Source organism: Agelaius tricolor, unplaced genomic scaffold, assembly GCF_023055355.1.
Source record: "Agelaius tricolor isolate 1412-34295 unplaced genomic scaffold, bAgeTri1.0.p SCAF_5, whole genome shotgun sequence".
Classification (NCBI taxonomy): Eukaryota; Metazoa; Chordata; class Aves; order Passeriformes; family Icteridae; genus Agelaius; species Agelaius tricolor.
The window spans coordinates 27,497,609-27,513,712 of NW_027269265.1; the positions used below are offsets into that span (position 1 = coordinate 27,497,609).

The 16,104-nt window shown below is 40.5% G+C and overlaps 1 long non-coding RNA gene across 1 annotated transcript in view; it reads left to right on the plus strand.

The window, feature by feature from the left end:
- LOC139589987 (uncharacterized) overlaps positions 1-16,104 on the plus strand; it is a 50,737-nt gene that overhangs the window by 742 nt on the left and 33,891 nt on the right. The window contains exon 2 of the long non-coding RNA XR_011679176.1: positions 204-286. This is a non-coding gene — a long non-coding RNA (uncharacterized lncRNA). The remainder of the gene's footprint in view (positions 1-203; positions 287-16,104) is intronic.

A 16,104-nucleotide genomic window follows, 5' to 3' on the forward strand; every position in this document is an offset into this window, starting at 1 on the left:
TCTGCTTGGGACAGCTGCTCCCGAAACGAACTCTTAAATATAACTAAACCTTCAGACTTCATAGGAATTAGGATTTGCCGGGGCATAAAATTAAGTGCGGGCGGGCGTTGCAGCCAGCCCTGAGAACGACTGGCTTTGGGAGGCAGCTGCTCAGAACAATTCGCTTTAGGGCTTTTTAATTTTATTTTTTTCTTCTTCTTAAGGTCGCATAAAAATGCTCTTTGTGAAATATCTCTTCGTATGATTGAAAATAAATATATTTGAGGACTCAGCAATCCATTCAGAGGTATGTGGCCCTTAAAAGCAGAATAGGAAGTATGACCGGGTAAGTTATTAGTAATTTATTGTTTTTCCGGAGTTTAATTCAAGCAAAGCACGGAACTGGTGAGAACACGATACCCCTTTCCCCCACAGCTTTGATCGTCCCAGCATCACATTTTTGTGCTTCCCACACAGGATAAAGGTGGTGATGCTTTCCTCATGACAGGGTCTTCTCCTACGGGTGCATCTCAAATGCAAAATTATGCAAGGCGGATGATGCACATGTCAGGAACTTCTACTGGCGTTTCTCTCAGCTTCTCAGGATCCTGAGATCTTGTCGAGAAATTCCTGCTCGTCAGCAGGCTCCCTCCACAGCAAGAGGTGCCCTCCAGTGGGTCGGTCACATTTCTCCTCCGAGACAGAGGCCGCCAAAAGGTGTCCCTGAGCTCGCCTGCCGTGCGGGGTCTCCCGCAGGTGCAGTCTACTCGGCACAATTTTTGTGGCAACCCTCGTTCTCATTTCCTTATAGCTGAGGTATTTAAGAGAGAAGGGACATTTGCTCAATTTTTATTTTTAAAGAAGAGCTCTGTGCAGCCGGAGGGCGCGCCGGGGGCGAGGGCAGCCCTGGGCCGCCCGCCTCCCTGCAAGCCGAGGGGCGATCCCCGCTCCCCCCCGGTGCCCGCCAGCCCCGCTCCAGCCGGGCCCACGGAGGCGGCACGAAAGCGGAGCTCAAGCCCGGCCCGGGCGGGGGAGATGGTGTTGGCTGGTCCTGGGCTAATGTTTCAGCTTCTCGGGGGGCGAGAGCAAATTGCTCCGCAGAAACTGGCGCGTTTGCCGCAATGCAATGTCCCGGGAATACCTTCCTCCGGAGGTCGAGGGACAGGCAGGAAGAACAGGGAGAGGCATCCCATTTATGCCGGGAAATACGGGAAATGCCTGAACCGAGGGAGACTGGCTGCCCTGCCACACAGCCCCACAGAAACCTCTCTGTCCTTTGTGTGAAGAAAGGCTTTGTGCAAAGATCAAAAAGGACAGAAGAAAGCACTAATTAAATTTTAAGCCCTATATTCCACTTGGGTAGGAAGGACCCTTCCTGTGCCTTGCAGTTTACTCACTGGGAAAATACATTCACCCGTCCTCATTGCAGTCCTCCGTTGCCTCCTTTCTACATTTTTATTTCCTTCGATTCCCTTTGTTTTCTAGAGTTTTGTGTTTCTGGCTTCTCCCTGCATTCCTTTCAGACCTACAATGCTCTCCTTTACACCTTCTTCACAAAGGCTACTTAAATCATCCTCCGAACTGTTTGGCATTGACTTGTGCATGTCACCTTCAATTTTATGTTCAAGAGGTTCTGAGCTGTGCTTGAATTTTTTTGTTTGAAACCATGCTGTCTTGGGAAAGGCATTAAGGAGTTGCCAGGAATGCTGGTATGAGACAGGCAAGCTGATGCCAGGCTGATGGAGCACACACATGTGCGTGGTGCTGAGCAGCCATCTGTAGCAAGGCCATTTGGTGCCTTAGAGACAGATGATTTGAAGGGGTACATGCAAGTGTTACATTGACTGTGGACACAGCCCTTTTCCTGACATGGGGCTCAATTTGTCAATTCACACCATTGCCTTAGTTAGGCTCCTTTATGAAACATTAGTTTTTGTTTTGTTCCCAAATTACTGCCTTGCAAGTAAAACAAACAGAATCATATCCCCTTAGGAAAAACATGTTGAATAAATAAAAACATTCAAGCCAGAAGAAGGAAGCAAATGATTGTGGAAGCAGCACCTAAAGTAAAGACTGTAACAGGATTTTTTGATACCCTCTGTGCTGGGTGGCAGGGGAAGCGCTTGTTTATGTAAATATAATGCATGCATTCAGATATATAGCATTAAGCAGCACCAGGGCGCAGGCTGGAGCACTGGAGCTCTGCCACTGTTCCTGTCCCACTGCTGGAATGTTCCTTGGCAGCCCTTTGTCCCCCAGCACCTGCTGGGCTGCCAGCACAGGGGTTGCTCCAGCCTGAACCAACGCTGCCTTCTTCCTGTGGAGGCAGAGAGTGCTCCCACGCATGGACAGGCACCAGAGCATGGCAGGCGGCCAAGGCCTGTGGGGACACCTCAGCAGGGGCTACAGGGACAGCAGTCACCTTGTCTGGCATTGCACAGCCTGCAGTACTCCCAGGATGGCTTTTCTGGAGTGGGCTCTTTACTATAGCCAGAAGCAGTGTGGAACCACCCTCCAAAGCACCAGCCTGGCAGCCTGAGCACTGAGGAAGGCAGGTGGTTGCAAGGTGCCCCTTTCAAGAGTTCAAGCATGACTGCTGGCAACAACTTCCTGATGGGCAGCACACCCTCATCTACCTGCAGTTTACACCTTTTAGATCAGCAATTGGTTTCATACAGTAACTACAGAGATCTGGGGGGAGGGACTGGATGTGAGTCTGTCTCCCCTCCTCCCAGGGTTTTCCCTTTGAGAAGGGAGAAGACCACACATATCTCACCCATGGTTAGTACTGATCTCACCTCTGTCCTGTCCTGTTGTGTGCTCTCCAGGGTAACCTGAAGGCTTGTCCTTACTATGATGTCTGAGGAGATTTTATTTTTCAAGATAAAAATTTAACTATGTTTGTTACTCGGGGTTCTGTTACTGTATTAATTCAAATAATTCTAAGTTTCACTGACATGAGGATAAAAAAGAGGCCTGGGGACAAAATAAGAGATAAGGGCAAACAGATTAAATTTACTTCACATATGAATTTTAAAAACACATGTGAAATTGTAATGATTATTTCAGAAGTAGTTAATATCTCTGGATTAATCCTTGGATGTTTACTTGGGATATTATGAAGACCTTTGTTAGCTTGGAGGTGTATTTATATTACATTTTGAAAACCTCTTTGTGTTAAAACATTGAGGACTCTTAAGTAATCAAGGATGGAGCCCTGCTTCTATTTGCTGCCCATTCACTCTCCTGTTTCATTTGGTGCAGCAATGCCACTGTGTGCAGGAGTAAACTGCCAGTCAGAAAATCTCTTTTGTACACTGAGAATTGAGGATGCTGGTATCTGTGGTGAAACACAGAGAAAGGTGTGTGCTTTCTGGAAGCAGAATTTCAAATCCTATTTCTGTAGCCAGCACCTGTAGTCTGAGGGTTCATCCATCTGTTCAGTCAAGAGGCTGCAGGTACTGCTTCCTGTTCCTTGGGCACACATTTCTTGGAGAAATATGTATCTTTCTGTAAGCAAGGCCCATTTTTCTGTTCCATATAAACATTATGTTAACCCTGAATGGAAGTGCCTGATCAGAGCCTGCCTGTAGTCATATGGCTGTTGTTGAATGTGTGGCTTCTGTTATTCCTGGCTCTGTAGTTGGTGAACATGCTGTTCCTTCCACTTCCTTTGGTAGCGGTCATCTGCACATTCTGAGGGTAATCCAGGGCACCACACACACACACACACACTGCAGCCATTCTTAAAAACACAAATTCTTTGTCTTGCCTTCATGTGAATATTATTATACATTATGATACAGGTATCATGATGTCTGATCTCTGTATTATTCTAATTTTTTGTTTAAACTACTTTTTGCAGAATTCTAATGACAGCAAAGTAAACAGATTTATGATATCTATTTAGGTACCGTTATATCTTTATTTAATACTGAGATTCTGATAACACTCAGAGATTTCAGAAATAATTGTGTTTCTGTCATGTTCAGTGCAATATAGGCTTGTAGGAGAATAACTGTTGATCCAGGGCAGTTTGTAGTCTCTAGAGATGAAATGTCTCTTTTTTAATAGCAGTGGCACTATCATCCATTACTTACAGGGATGACAGTTCAGATTTCACTTTGCCATGTGTTGTAAGCATTCATGTGAGTTTTAAATATTTTTATAGTTTCTATTTTGCCGATTAAAAAAAAAATCTGACACTTGTCAAATCACTATTTTTTACACTTGGAGCTTGATTTATTCTTCAGAATTCAGCTCCTTTAGCTAGAGCTCATATCAGTCTACCAAGTGGTAGATTTGGCTTCTGAATTTTTTTGCAGTTAAATTACTACCCATCTCCAGCAACAGATGGAGCTGTAAGTATTTTTCTCTCTATTAGTCCTTAATTTTTCTTTTTTTCCCCTTTCAGTGGTTATTTGAATATATTTTCTTAAAACGGGAATTATTTACTACAACACTAATTTACCTCTAACTCCAAGTTATGTATTGCCAGAAACACAACTTCTCCAGTAACTTCATCCAAGGTATGGAAAGGATGGGCAAGTTAGAGAGCTGAAAGCAAATTTCTTACATTTTTCTTTCTCTGAAGGCAATGGCAAGTGTCAGCCTTTCTTCTTCTTGCAAAAGTAAAGTGAATGTGGCATCAGAGAATGGTGGCTAAGGATGGTTGGGTTTGTCTGGTGGCTGGTTTTGTGTGAGGGTGAAGATTGGTAAGATTGTTTAACTCTTCTTGAGTCAGGCAAGACTCAAAAAGAAGACTTCACCCTGTGCACTTCCTTTGCAGCAAAAATGATGGTTTAAAACTTGAAGTATTCTGAAACCCATCTGAACTCATCCAGGTCCATCCCTCATCTCTACTTGGGCATATAACTGGAGGGCAGCAATGGATGAGAGAGCAAAGATGCCATCTACCCAGGGATGGCTTCCTTGCAGTGTAGTGGTCTTGGTCTGGATGGCTGAGAAGCACAGCCCCAGACTGCCTCTGGGGGTGAAACACCTCTGGGTGAAACCCTTCTCTTCAGGGGGATGCCCAGCACTGAGGGTAGATGGTTTCAAGATCCCCTAAGGATGTACTGAAGGCTTTTTATGTTTTAGGCTCTCTAAGCATGTATGTTTGGCCTTTTGTGAGGCTGTTCTTTGAGCCATTTCAGTGTCTGCACTGGTATGGGAAGAGACAAGCCTGGTTCCTCTCGAAAGAACACAAGTTTGAGGGGAGAAAGCAAACAGTATATTGGCCTTTAGCTCTGCCAGTTCCAGTCAATTCAGAGAGATGATTCATTGTACAAAGAGTATTCAGCACAGTGTTGGAGTGAATAATTAATTTCTTTAAAACTTGTTCAAGTGAATGGTACTTTTGAGCTACCAGAGATTTCTGGATTAATTCTTTTGGGTTTTATTGATTTTTATTTCTTTCTTTTAACACTGTATTCTGTCTTGTTAAATATGTCTTAAAAACTTATTCAAATCATGAAATCAAAGAGAGGAAATATTTTCCCCTCCAAAACAGCAGAGACTAAAAGACAGAAAAAAACAATGCTTCTTTTATTTTAAAAAGTCATGCTGAATGATGAATATAGATTTTCATTTTGGTGCAAAACTTTTTTTTCCCCTGTCAGCTATTGCCAGTTTGAAAGAGATATAAAATATTTTGAAATAAAGAAGCAGTTCAGAAATTATTGGCCGTTCAAATTTTTTTCCCATGGAGAGAATTTTTAAAAACAAGTGTTGCTGTAACCCTTTGTGATAGAAATTAAAGATATTTTATTCCCATATAGCTGGTGTAGTTTTGTAGGACCAGGGTCTCTCTGAGCCCCTAAGTTCAGAACTGCTTGGAAAGACATTGAGAATAACATGGGTTATGGTAGAATTGCTGGAAGTGTCTAGGATCACAATGTTTACTTTGATGTCTCTGGGACTCACACCCTGTAAAGGCTTGAAAGGCCATAAACTCGTACGCTTTGTTCCCAGATTTTTGTTTTAATTCTGGTTTTACTGGTATTTATTTCCTTTCTTTTGACACTGCTGTCTGTATTGGCTCTTAAAATCTTACTCAGATCATGATATCAAAAGAGAGGAAGTGTGTTCTTCTATCGTCCCGCTTGGCAGGCGGATTGGTTAATTCTGAAAATGGGAGTGTGGCAAAGGATTTGAAGCTCCTAATTTGTTACCTCAAGAATCATCACTATTCACTATCTCTGAATTGCACATTTATTTCTATATAGCACGACTTTTGCTAATGTGATGCAAGTAATTTCTTTTTGTAGTAACAATTGTGACACACTTTGATTATTGTTAGAAGAGAAAATAATAGATTTTAAAATTTATATCTCAACCTTAAATTAAAGCATTTTATTCCAATTTGATAATGAACTAATTATTGGTGTTTTATTTTACATTAGGGTTACAATTAAAGATAATGGAATTTTGATTGAAAATATGAGCAATTTTATTTTTAAAATATTGAAAATCCCCTGCTTTTCTGAAATGAAACATCTGATTTTGATATATAAGAATATTCTACTATTACTAGTATTTAAAGATAAAAATATCAGATTTTTTCACCAGATTTAATCTCACTTTCTAGAATATCTGTCTGCAGTTCTGTTTTCTGAATAATTCACTCTTCATAAAAAATACAGCTCTTTAGGGTTTTTCCCAGTTTTATGCATTTGCTTGTGTGTCTGAAATGAGTACTGTAAGAAATATTTACATCTAGCATATAATATTTACATCTATCTATTATGTAATTAATGGTCAGTACAAATAGCTTAATCCATAGTTAACCCTCGTGGGACTCAGGTGTCCACAAAGCCAAGTACTTTTTGTAACTTTCTTGCCAGTAGTAAATGTGGCAGTCTCACATTTTCCCCTCATGGATATGTCTCTCCAAGATATCTGCTTTTATTAGCAGCATTTGATCTCTCTCTAATGAGCTGACCACATTACAGCTTTGTCAAATTCCTTCCCAAGAATGGTACTTCATGTTCAGATGTTTTGTTTATGTCACACAGTGTCACAAAAAGGGCTGCTGCAACCCTCAGATGTTGATTTATTGCAAGTACTCCTTGCTGGGAAAGATTGTTTTTATTTTTTGGTAGTGTACATATTTTTAACATTTACAGGGAAATATTAAACTATCTGTTTGTTTGTTTGCTTGTACTGCAGCCATTTAATTAACATTAATTTGTTACATTAAAATTAAGAATGTGTTCCATGAAGCTATGCTAAAGGAATGCCTGAATACACTTTTTTAATGTTTCTGATCCAAATACGGGCAATTTCTTAAAAGAACACTAGTAGGAGGTCCATTCTTCAGTTTTATAAACATTTCTGTGCCTCACTAAGGCCCACAAGAGCTGGGACAAGGCCAATGTAGACCAAATACAAGTTGGCTGATACATGTGCAGGACTTAAGGCCAATATAAATGCATCCATGAAATGCGTGTGTATGAAAAATCTGGGGAAAACAGTTTGAAGAAGACCACCAACAAACAGATCACACATGAACATTTCTTTCATGTGCCTGAAAGAGAATCATTACAAATACATTTTGACAGTTTTATTTGTAGATTGTAATTTACCATAGGGCAGGAGAGAAAATGGTGCTTTACAACTATGTCCAATCCAAGAGATGGAAAAAGTAACCTATGGTGTGTCCCATTGTGGAGGAACATATCAATTTTTTAAAGTTTTTGGAAGTGAGGCAGTATGGAAGAAATAAATGTCTAAATTTATGATGTTACTTTGTAATATGTGTCTGAAGGAATGTTTAGTCATTTAGGAAATGCTACACACAAATGCTAAGCTGAACTGATAAAATATGTGCAAGTTAAGACTACGAATGCTGTGCTTCATCAGAAGATTTTAATAATTTGTTAGGTGCTTGAAAGACAACCCAAATATAAGAAAAAAAAACCAATTCCATCTGCTAGGTAGCAGATGAAAATGTGATTGGTAAAAGACCTGGGGGCTGCAGCCCATAGTCGTGTTCACGAGTCGTTCTGAAGTCTGTGACAGTGAGCACTGTTCTGCCTTAGAGAGGGCTGCAGATTTGCACTGTTTATTAGGATTAATTCTGTATTCCAACTTTCAAAGGGAAATGTCCCACTAATGCCAGCATTTACTGGTATCCAGCAAAATTTAGAGACAATGAACCCTTGATCTTTCAAAATCAAACACTCCATGAAGCAATTCTTTCCCCAGAAAGGGATTTGAACTCATTGTCACATCTGGCATATGCAAAGCCACATCTAACTCTTTTGGGTTTTTTCTTTGCTTCCAGGAAAAAAATGCAAAAAAACCCAAACAAACCACCTCGCTTCATAACCCTAGCTACAAAAAATATATTGTGCTGCAACTGTCCCTCTCTTCCTGAGTATCCCCATTCTGTCCTTTGTTTTTTGGAGATAATGCTTTCTTTTCATTGTCAACAATTATTAGATTCATACTTTATGCCTTTTTATAATGCACATCTCTTATTTGAAAATCTCTACACGTTTAATGACATTTAAGTTTTTAATTTTTAACTTGGTGATTCAACTGTCAGTAAAATTTCAAAATCCAAACGGTATAATTTCATGGGGACAATATGTAGTACTGAATGAGGTAAGTTAATTTCCTCTTAATGGTAAGACATACTTGTTCAGATATTTGAATAAAATTTTGAAGAAAATAGAATATATAGAATGTATTTTATAAGTTTTTTCACATACTTCAAATACAAGATGACGCCCTAATTATGTCAAGCTATGTTAAATGGGATGCATATGCATGCTGTTGGTAAGTAGAAACTGTAATGGGAATATTGGAAATTACTGTCTGGGAAATATTCATTACTTTTGGACTACAAGCTCATCTGATAATTTAGAAGTTGATTTCCTTTGCCTTTTTCTGCAGATACTACAAAAGGTAAAGGAATTATTTCATTCAGATGTGCTTCATTGAAAAGGGAAGGGAACAAATGGAGCATACATTCCTTTTAATTTGGGGACCCCTCTCTAGTGTGACTGCTATCTGGCAGAGAGGTACAGTGTGAATAATATGAGGCTGAACAGGCCAAGAGCTGAATCCTGTCCCTGGGTCACAGCAAGCCCAGGCAGCACTGCATGCTGGGGGCAGAGTGGCTGTAAAGCCTGGTGGAAAAGAACCTGGGAATGCTGGTCAAGAGTAGCAGGACATGAGCCAGGGTGTGCCCAGGTGGCAAAGAAGGCCAATGGCATCCTGGCCTGTATCAGCAATGGTGTGGCCAGCAGGATCAGGACAGTGACTGTCCCTCTGCACTTGGCACTGGTGAGGCCACACCTCGAATCCTCTGTCCAGTTCTGGGCCCCTCAGTATAAGAAAGACAGTGAGGAGCTGGAGCATGTCCAGCAAAGGGCGACAGAGCTGGGGCAGGGTCTGGGGCACAAGTTATATAAGGAGCAGCTGAGGGAGCTGGGGGTGTTCAGCCTGGAGAAAAGGGGGCGCAGGGATGACCTTATCCCTCTCTACAACTGCCTGAAGGGAGACTGTAGCCAGATCGGGATCAGCCTCTTCTCCCAGGCAACTGGGACCACGACCAGAAGAAATGTCCTCAAGCTCTGCCATGGGAGGTTCGGGTTGGACAGCCTGAAGAATTTCTTTATTGAAAGGGTGGTCAGGCATTGGAGCAGGCTGCCCAGGGAAGTGGTGGAGTCACCATCCCTGGCCATAACACCTGGTGCTGTGGTTTGGTTGACATGGTGGTGTTGGGTCAAAGGTTGGACTCAGTGATCTTGGAGGTCTTTTCCAGCCTTAATGGTTCTATTCTATGATTCTCCTCTGTGATTCAGGAGATGACAGTCCTCTCTCCCATAAATAAGTGCCTTTAGTGGTCTTGTGCCTGGGATCCCAGTTGCTGTTTTCTGCCATGCCATGGAGACCCAGGGATTCTGGCTACTCCTGAATATCCTATCTCTCAACTGATAGTAAGAAAAGTATGCATTTGTTTTGCACTCTGTGTAAAACTGAGTTCCACATATCAGCGCTGATGAAAGTTACGGAAAAGGCTGTTAAATGTGTGAGATGATTTTGCATTGAAGGTCGAAGTCAGGATGGTGGTGCAGCAGCAGGCAGATGCCAATTTTCATACACTGGGGGTAGGTTGGGTGTTGATGGGTAGAGGAGCAGTCAGGAAAACCAGAGATGAGTCTACAGGTGTCACACAGCAACAGCAGGCTGGAGGAAGTAGTCTGTACATGACAGTGTATACACTTGGATTGGCTCTTTTGGGGGGTGTTTGTACTTATATAAATATGTGTATCTACACATCATATACAGACATTCATTTATAAAGTGTGGTAACATTTATTTATAAAGTGTGGTAACTGCAAGGGTAAATAGGATGGGTTAGCAGAAGGCTTTTAGCATGTTGAGAAAATAGCATGCAGTGTAAATGTTAGCACTGAAAATTTTAGGGGCAAATTCACAAGTATGAGCATTGTAAATGAGTTGGATTGCTACAATCTTCTGCTGGAACAGCAGTTGGTTGCAGAAGTGATTTTTTGTCTGATATTGCGGTGGCAACAAGGTGTCAGCTGGAGTTCAGAAAAAGAAGCAACAAACTCTTGAAAATGAGGGTGAGACCAAGTGAAAAAAGCCCAGAAAAAGGAAGAGGCAGGGAATGAGGTGTTGAAAAAAGATGACAGGTAGGATATAGAATGAGAAAAAAAGACAGGAAAAAGAGATCTGACTGCTCTATTTCATGTTCTTTTTCCCTGCTTACCACTTGAAACACTGATTTTATTGAACTCTCCTCATGAGCTTTGAGGCTTTTGTCCAACCATGAGTTACAAGAACTAGGCAGACATGGTGAATATTAATTTACTTAACTGATGTATAATATTGATAACAAAGCAAAAGCCTTTTAGCTACATGGCAAAGAAACAGGACTAAATAAAACCCCAAATCCTCTTTGGCTGCAATATCAATCCCTGATCAGTCTCAGAGTGCAAGAGTTGTGAAAGTATCAAAAGTAACCCTAAATTAAAGACTAAAATAACTAATATTGATGTCCTGTTTGGGTACAGAAGGGTCAATTGAATCAACTGAAAAATAGTTTGTTTATACAGCCAGTCCTTCAAATAGGTATCTAGGAGCAAAATGACTATTAAAGAACACATGGAAGTGCTGAGAGAAAAGACAGTCCAGGGAGTGGGTTTTTCCTTTGCTGCTGCTTTGTGAGCTAGGAAATGTCCTCCTTATTAAAAAAATTCTTCCTAGCAGCTAGTTCCCAAAAGCCCAGAGAAGGGAGTTGCTACTGAGAACGAAGGGTAGGACTCATCAAGTAACAAATAGAGGAGAGAGAACTTCTTAGGAAGAAGATTTCCTCCTTCTAGTGTTTATTCAGTGCTTATAAGTGTAAATACATAAACACCTTCTTGATCTCTGTGGATGGGAAAGCACTGACAAGTTTCAAGTACAGCTCTACTCTCCCATTTTTTCAGAGCTGTGCCCCTCTTCATTCCTGATTGAAAGTATCATATTTTTATCAGTATGCACAGATTTTTACTTTTATCAGAAAGGTACTACTCTTTCCTCTCTGTGATACCATCAGTAGAAAAGTGGTCTGGAAGGTGCTGTGTCACTATCACTGATATTAAGTGTTTCTGCTGGGAATCATGGCCATCGAGTTTATTAGCAGAGATTTCTCTTATGAATGTCTCTGACATCTCAGGACTCAGATTTCATAGAGTCCTTTAGAAGAGGCAGTTAATTAATTATACTGAGAGGATAAAAAAAGTGAGGAAATAGTTATTTAATACTGCAAGATACCTCTCTCTGTATATTTAGCTATGGGGACAGAAAAAGAAAGGAAAAATATTCTGATGATTCTTAAGCAGCTTGGAAAGTCATTGTTCTCTCATGGCTATGACAGAAAGAGGACTATCTATAGTCAGTATAGTTAGTCAGTATTTTTCCTGCTCTGTGTATTGAACATGCAATTGTTAACCCTGGCTGTGGTTTCACAGTTCCCTCCTTCAGGTGGAAAGGCAGATTGAAAGGTCCTCTCCATCCTCCACCCCAGCCATGCTCTGACTCATTATCCTGCTCCTCTATAGCTGCCCATGTGCACAACGGCTTGTGAGCCACCCTGCAAAACCAGAAGGGACCCAGGTTAAAGTCAGCTCTGCTGGAGCCATGAGCTCAGCTGGAGCCATGAGCTGATGGTTATTTTCAGCGGTCCGGCTCACCCCGTGCCTGTGAGCAGGTGCTGCGGCGGAAGAGCGGGACCACGCAGCCGGGGGAGGGCAGGAGGAGCGGGAGCCAAGCTCCTGGGGCAGGATGGGCTCTGTGCCATGGACACCTTGGGAGCTACGCTGCCATCCTGCTCTTGCTGAAAGCAATGGGGTTAATCAGGGCATGGAGGAGGTGGTCTTCTCATCTCATCTCTCATCTCAGCTCCCCACAGCTGCAAAGGCTGTTTGTTAGTGGCCTTTTCTCTCTGAGAACCTCTCACTGCATTAATAGTTCTACAACTAGTTAATGAACACTTATTAATAGTTCTACCACTGCCTTACATGAACCATTCTTTTCTGTGTCTGTGTATTGGATTGTTTGTGTCCATTCCATATCTGCATGTAAAATTAGAAATCTGCAGTCAAAAATTAGCAACTGAGAATATTCCAACACCAATATTTAATATTCCATAAACCAACATGAATTTCACTTCTGATTTGGGTACATATCGAAAGGATATGTGGTTAAAATTTAGTAGGTGGTTTTGGATGTCTCCAAGGTATTTGAAACAGCTGAATGGGTTTTCTATATCAACAATTTTTTCCTGTTTCTGAATCATAAAATCAAATAGATAAAAATAATTTATAAAATTATTTTTAAATAGTTTTTAATATACAATTTTTAATTTTCAAATTTTAAAAATAGAGCTTTGAGGCATATGCACTTGGCAACTTATTAAATTAACTGGAGCTGGTTTATTCTCTTAATGCTTTTTCTCTTAAACTTGGCTTGGATGTTGCTTAGGTGCCATAGGACAATTTATTTTTATAATATTAAATTTGGGAATATTTATAGATAGTCCACTTGGCTGGTAATAGGAGGCTTGTGAAGATGTGCAAGAACAAGAAACATAAATTCACCCAGTTTGAGTGGGCTTTTAGTGAGCAGTGCCTGCTCTTCAACCTGCCCAGGAGGGCACACTTAGAAGCTGCTGCACAAATCAAAAGATTTGGGCCCAAAGGCAAACCAGCAGAGGGAGATGCATTTCATTTCATTATGAGCAGAAAAACTATGTAGTCTTTTAATTTTCCCTTCTCAGTTATTTAGAATTAGAATAAATTATTAGAATAAAAATACTGCTTGAATTAGTCTTGTTATAAATGAAGAACTGCCATAATTTCCAAGTCTTCCCAGTCTCATAGTCTTGTGGTTACAAGGTCTGGTTACTCTTTCTCTTCTGAATCTCAACTGTATTAAATAATGAACTTCAACTCATAAAATTCTTCTGAATAATTTTGATATCCTCAAACCCCTTCCTCTGCCCTCTGCCCTTTATCTGCTGTGATGGAGACTGGTCATTCACAGGCACTTCCAGAACTTGCATCCATGGGGATAAAATTTCCTCCTAGTGGCTCTATCATCTGTCTCCTCCATATTGACCTGTTTCACATTTTTTGCACAGTAGCCTCTTCTCCACAGAAAGACAAATTCCCTTGTGTCCTTATCTTGGCATCAGGTTGGACATGTCTGCTATTTCAGATCTGCAGCAGCTGTATCCTGACGATATGTATAGGGCAATCAGAAACTGATCCTGGGGATTAAAAACTGTGGGTCTTGTATTTAATAGGTGTCAACCTACACAGGGATGAATTTCCAGCCCTCTGACCACCTGACTCTCCCACCAAGTGCCATGGGAGTTAACAAACTGTGTGGGATTTGGCCCAGGAATAAGGAGAGCAATTTGTAAAATGAGTTGTCAGGTGTGAATTCCCCATGCACATGGAGACTGGTCTGTAGAGCCTGTTGTGTGCAGAGAGGTTGAGATGCTGATAGAGAACTGATCCTTATGCTACAAAACTGACTAGATATTGGGTATTAAAAAAATTCCTGTAGTTCTCCCCTTTCTCTTCAGCAATATTTAATGAGAAAATTAAAAATGTAAGCTATACTAAAGGCAAATTCAAACAAAAAATTGCTGATAAATTTTTGAAGTTGTAGTTGATGTATTTCTTATATCTAGAAAAATTACTGACATTCCAGTGAAAACAGAGTTCATTTTGCTATTTTGTCATTATTGGTACAAGGATAGATACAGCTTCAACAGTGGGACAGCTTGCTATCTGTCTTAGTGCAGGTGCTTATTCAGGGGGGGAGCAGAGATACAGGAAGCTGCATTTCCATAGATTTTAAATACACATTATTAGGAGGATTGAGTGTTTTTTAAGGGAGGATAGCTGGACAACAGAGGAAAGTTAAGTGTCTTAAAAATACTGTTGAAAGAAGAGATGTATGATGTTGCCATTTTAATAAGTGCCAGTAATCACTGCAAAAATAATCTGTTGACAGACACAAAAATGAACAGAAAGAAGCCAATAATAATTTATAAAATACTGGGTTTAAAACCACATTTCTAACACTGAGTTTTTAATCCAAAACAGCAGAAGATGCTAAGCCTGTCTGAGATTTTTTCTGATATTGAGAATTACTTGGAAGAAACTTTGAATTTAACTTTTCAAATTAAGAAAACTTCACCAATGGGATGCTAGCAATTGGGAATGTTGAATTCTGAGAATTGCCTGCAATGGTAGGAGATGATACTGAATATAAGTTTAAAATACATTTGTTTTTTTATAAAAAATTATGCTCCTGATGTCTGAGAGCATCTCATAAGGAAGCACTGCTGTAATGTAGGGATGATTCAGCAGAGTTTTGGACTTTCTCTTCACATAAGGCAAACTGACTTTAATGCAGCACAGCTGTAGTATCATCAAGAGTAATTATACTCCAAATTTTAATGTTACATTTCACCTTACTTTGCTAAAACCTGTCACCCATCTTCATTAGTTGCATATGCCTCTCTTGCTCCAGTTTCCTGCCTGGAAAGTGGTGATTAAGTGTAAAAATAGATGACTATAAGTGTATCTAGATTCTTGTAGCCAAATACACACCACCCACTACATGTAAGCTGATTTGCAGCCTGTAGCAAGCCAGCTGGATCAATAAGCAGTGAAAATTCATCAGGGGCAAAGGAAGAAGGGGAACAGAATGGGTCTAGTTCAAACTGCACAGTGTACACACACATGGCTGGGTTCCTGTCCACAGAAACAATCTGAACAACTATGTGAACATAAGTCATTAAAAATAGGGATGTAGTCTATACACCTAGAAACCTAACTCAAACCATTCAGAGACTTGAAATGTAAGAGAAAGAGTTCAATTTTCTCAACTTACATGTTGAGAAGTTCAATTTTCTCAATTTAGATGAAGATTTTCATACTCTGTTTTCAAAAGTAAAATCCAATGACATTTCTCTTCTTAGTCTTCATAAATAGAGACAGATTTATATGCAAATTTCCTCTTGTAACTGATCCTAACTGGAGCATTATCTCTGCCAAACTGCCAGAATTTTGTCCAACAGTTACAAGTCTTGGCAAAAAAGACATATGTACACACATACATATAGGTTTACAGAACATTCTGCCATCATGTTACTCTGTGGCCTGGAAAAAAGTGATACTTGGAAGTTTATGAAATTTTACTAAGAAAGTCTTGACTTATGGTGTAGACAGATTATACCACAGAAATCAGACCAGATTATACCACAAAATTTTAGAGCATGATAGGTCAACAGTTTACTTTGCACACATTTGTGAGAGGTACAAAGTGAGGGATGAAACAATTCATTTGCAAGAATACAGAAAATTACTAGTTCCTGTGGTTTTTATGATCCTTAGGACAAACTAGGATTTCTGAGGGGGCCAGATGAAGCTGGGGTCTGGACTGGCAGCATAGATTCTTGTTAGCACTGTAGCAGCCTCTACTTTTGCTGGCCTTGATCTCTTGCTCTCTTGCTCCTCGATCTCAAAGCTTGCATTAATTCTCTCTGCTGAACCACTCAGTCTGCTCTGAGGAGACCAAAGCTTT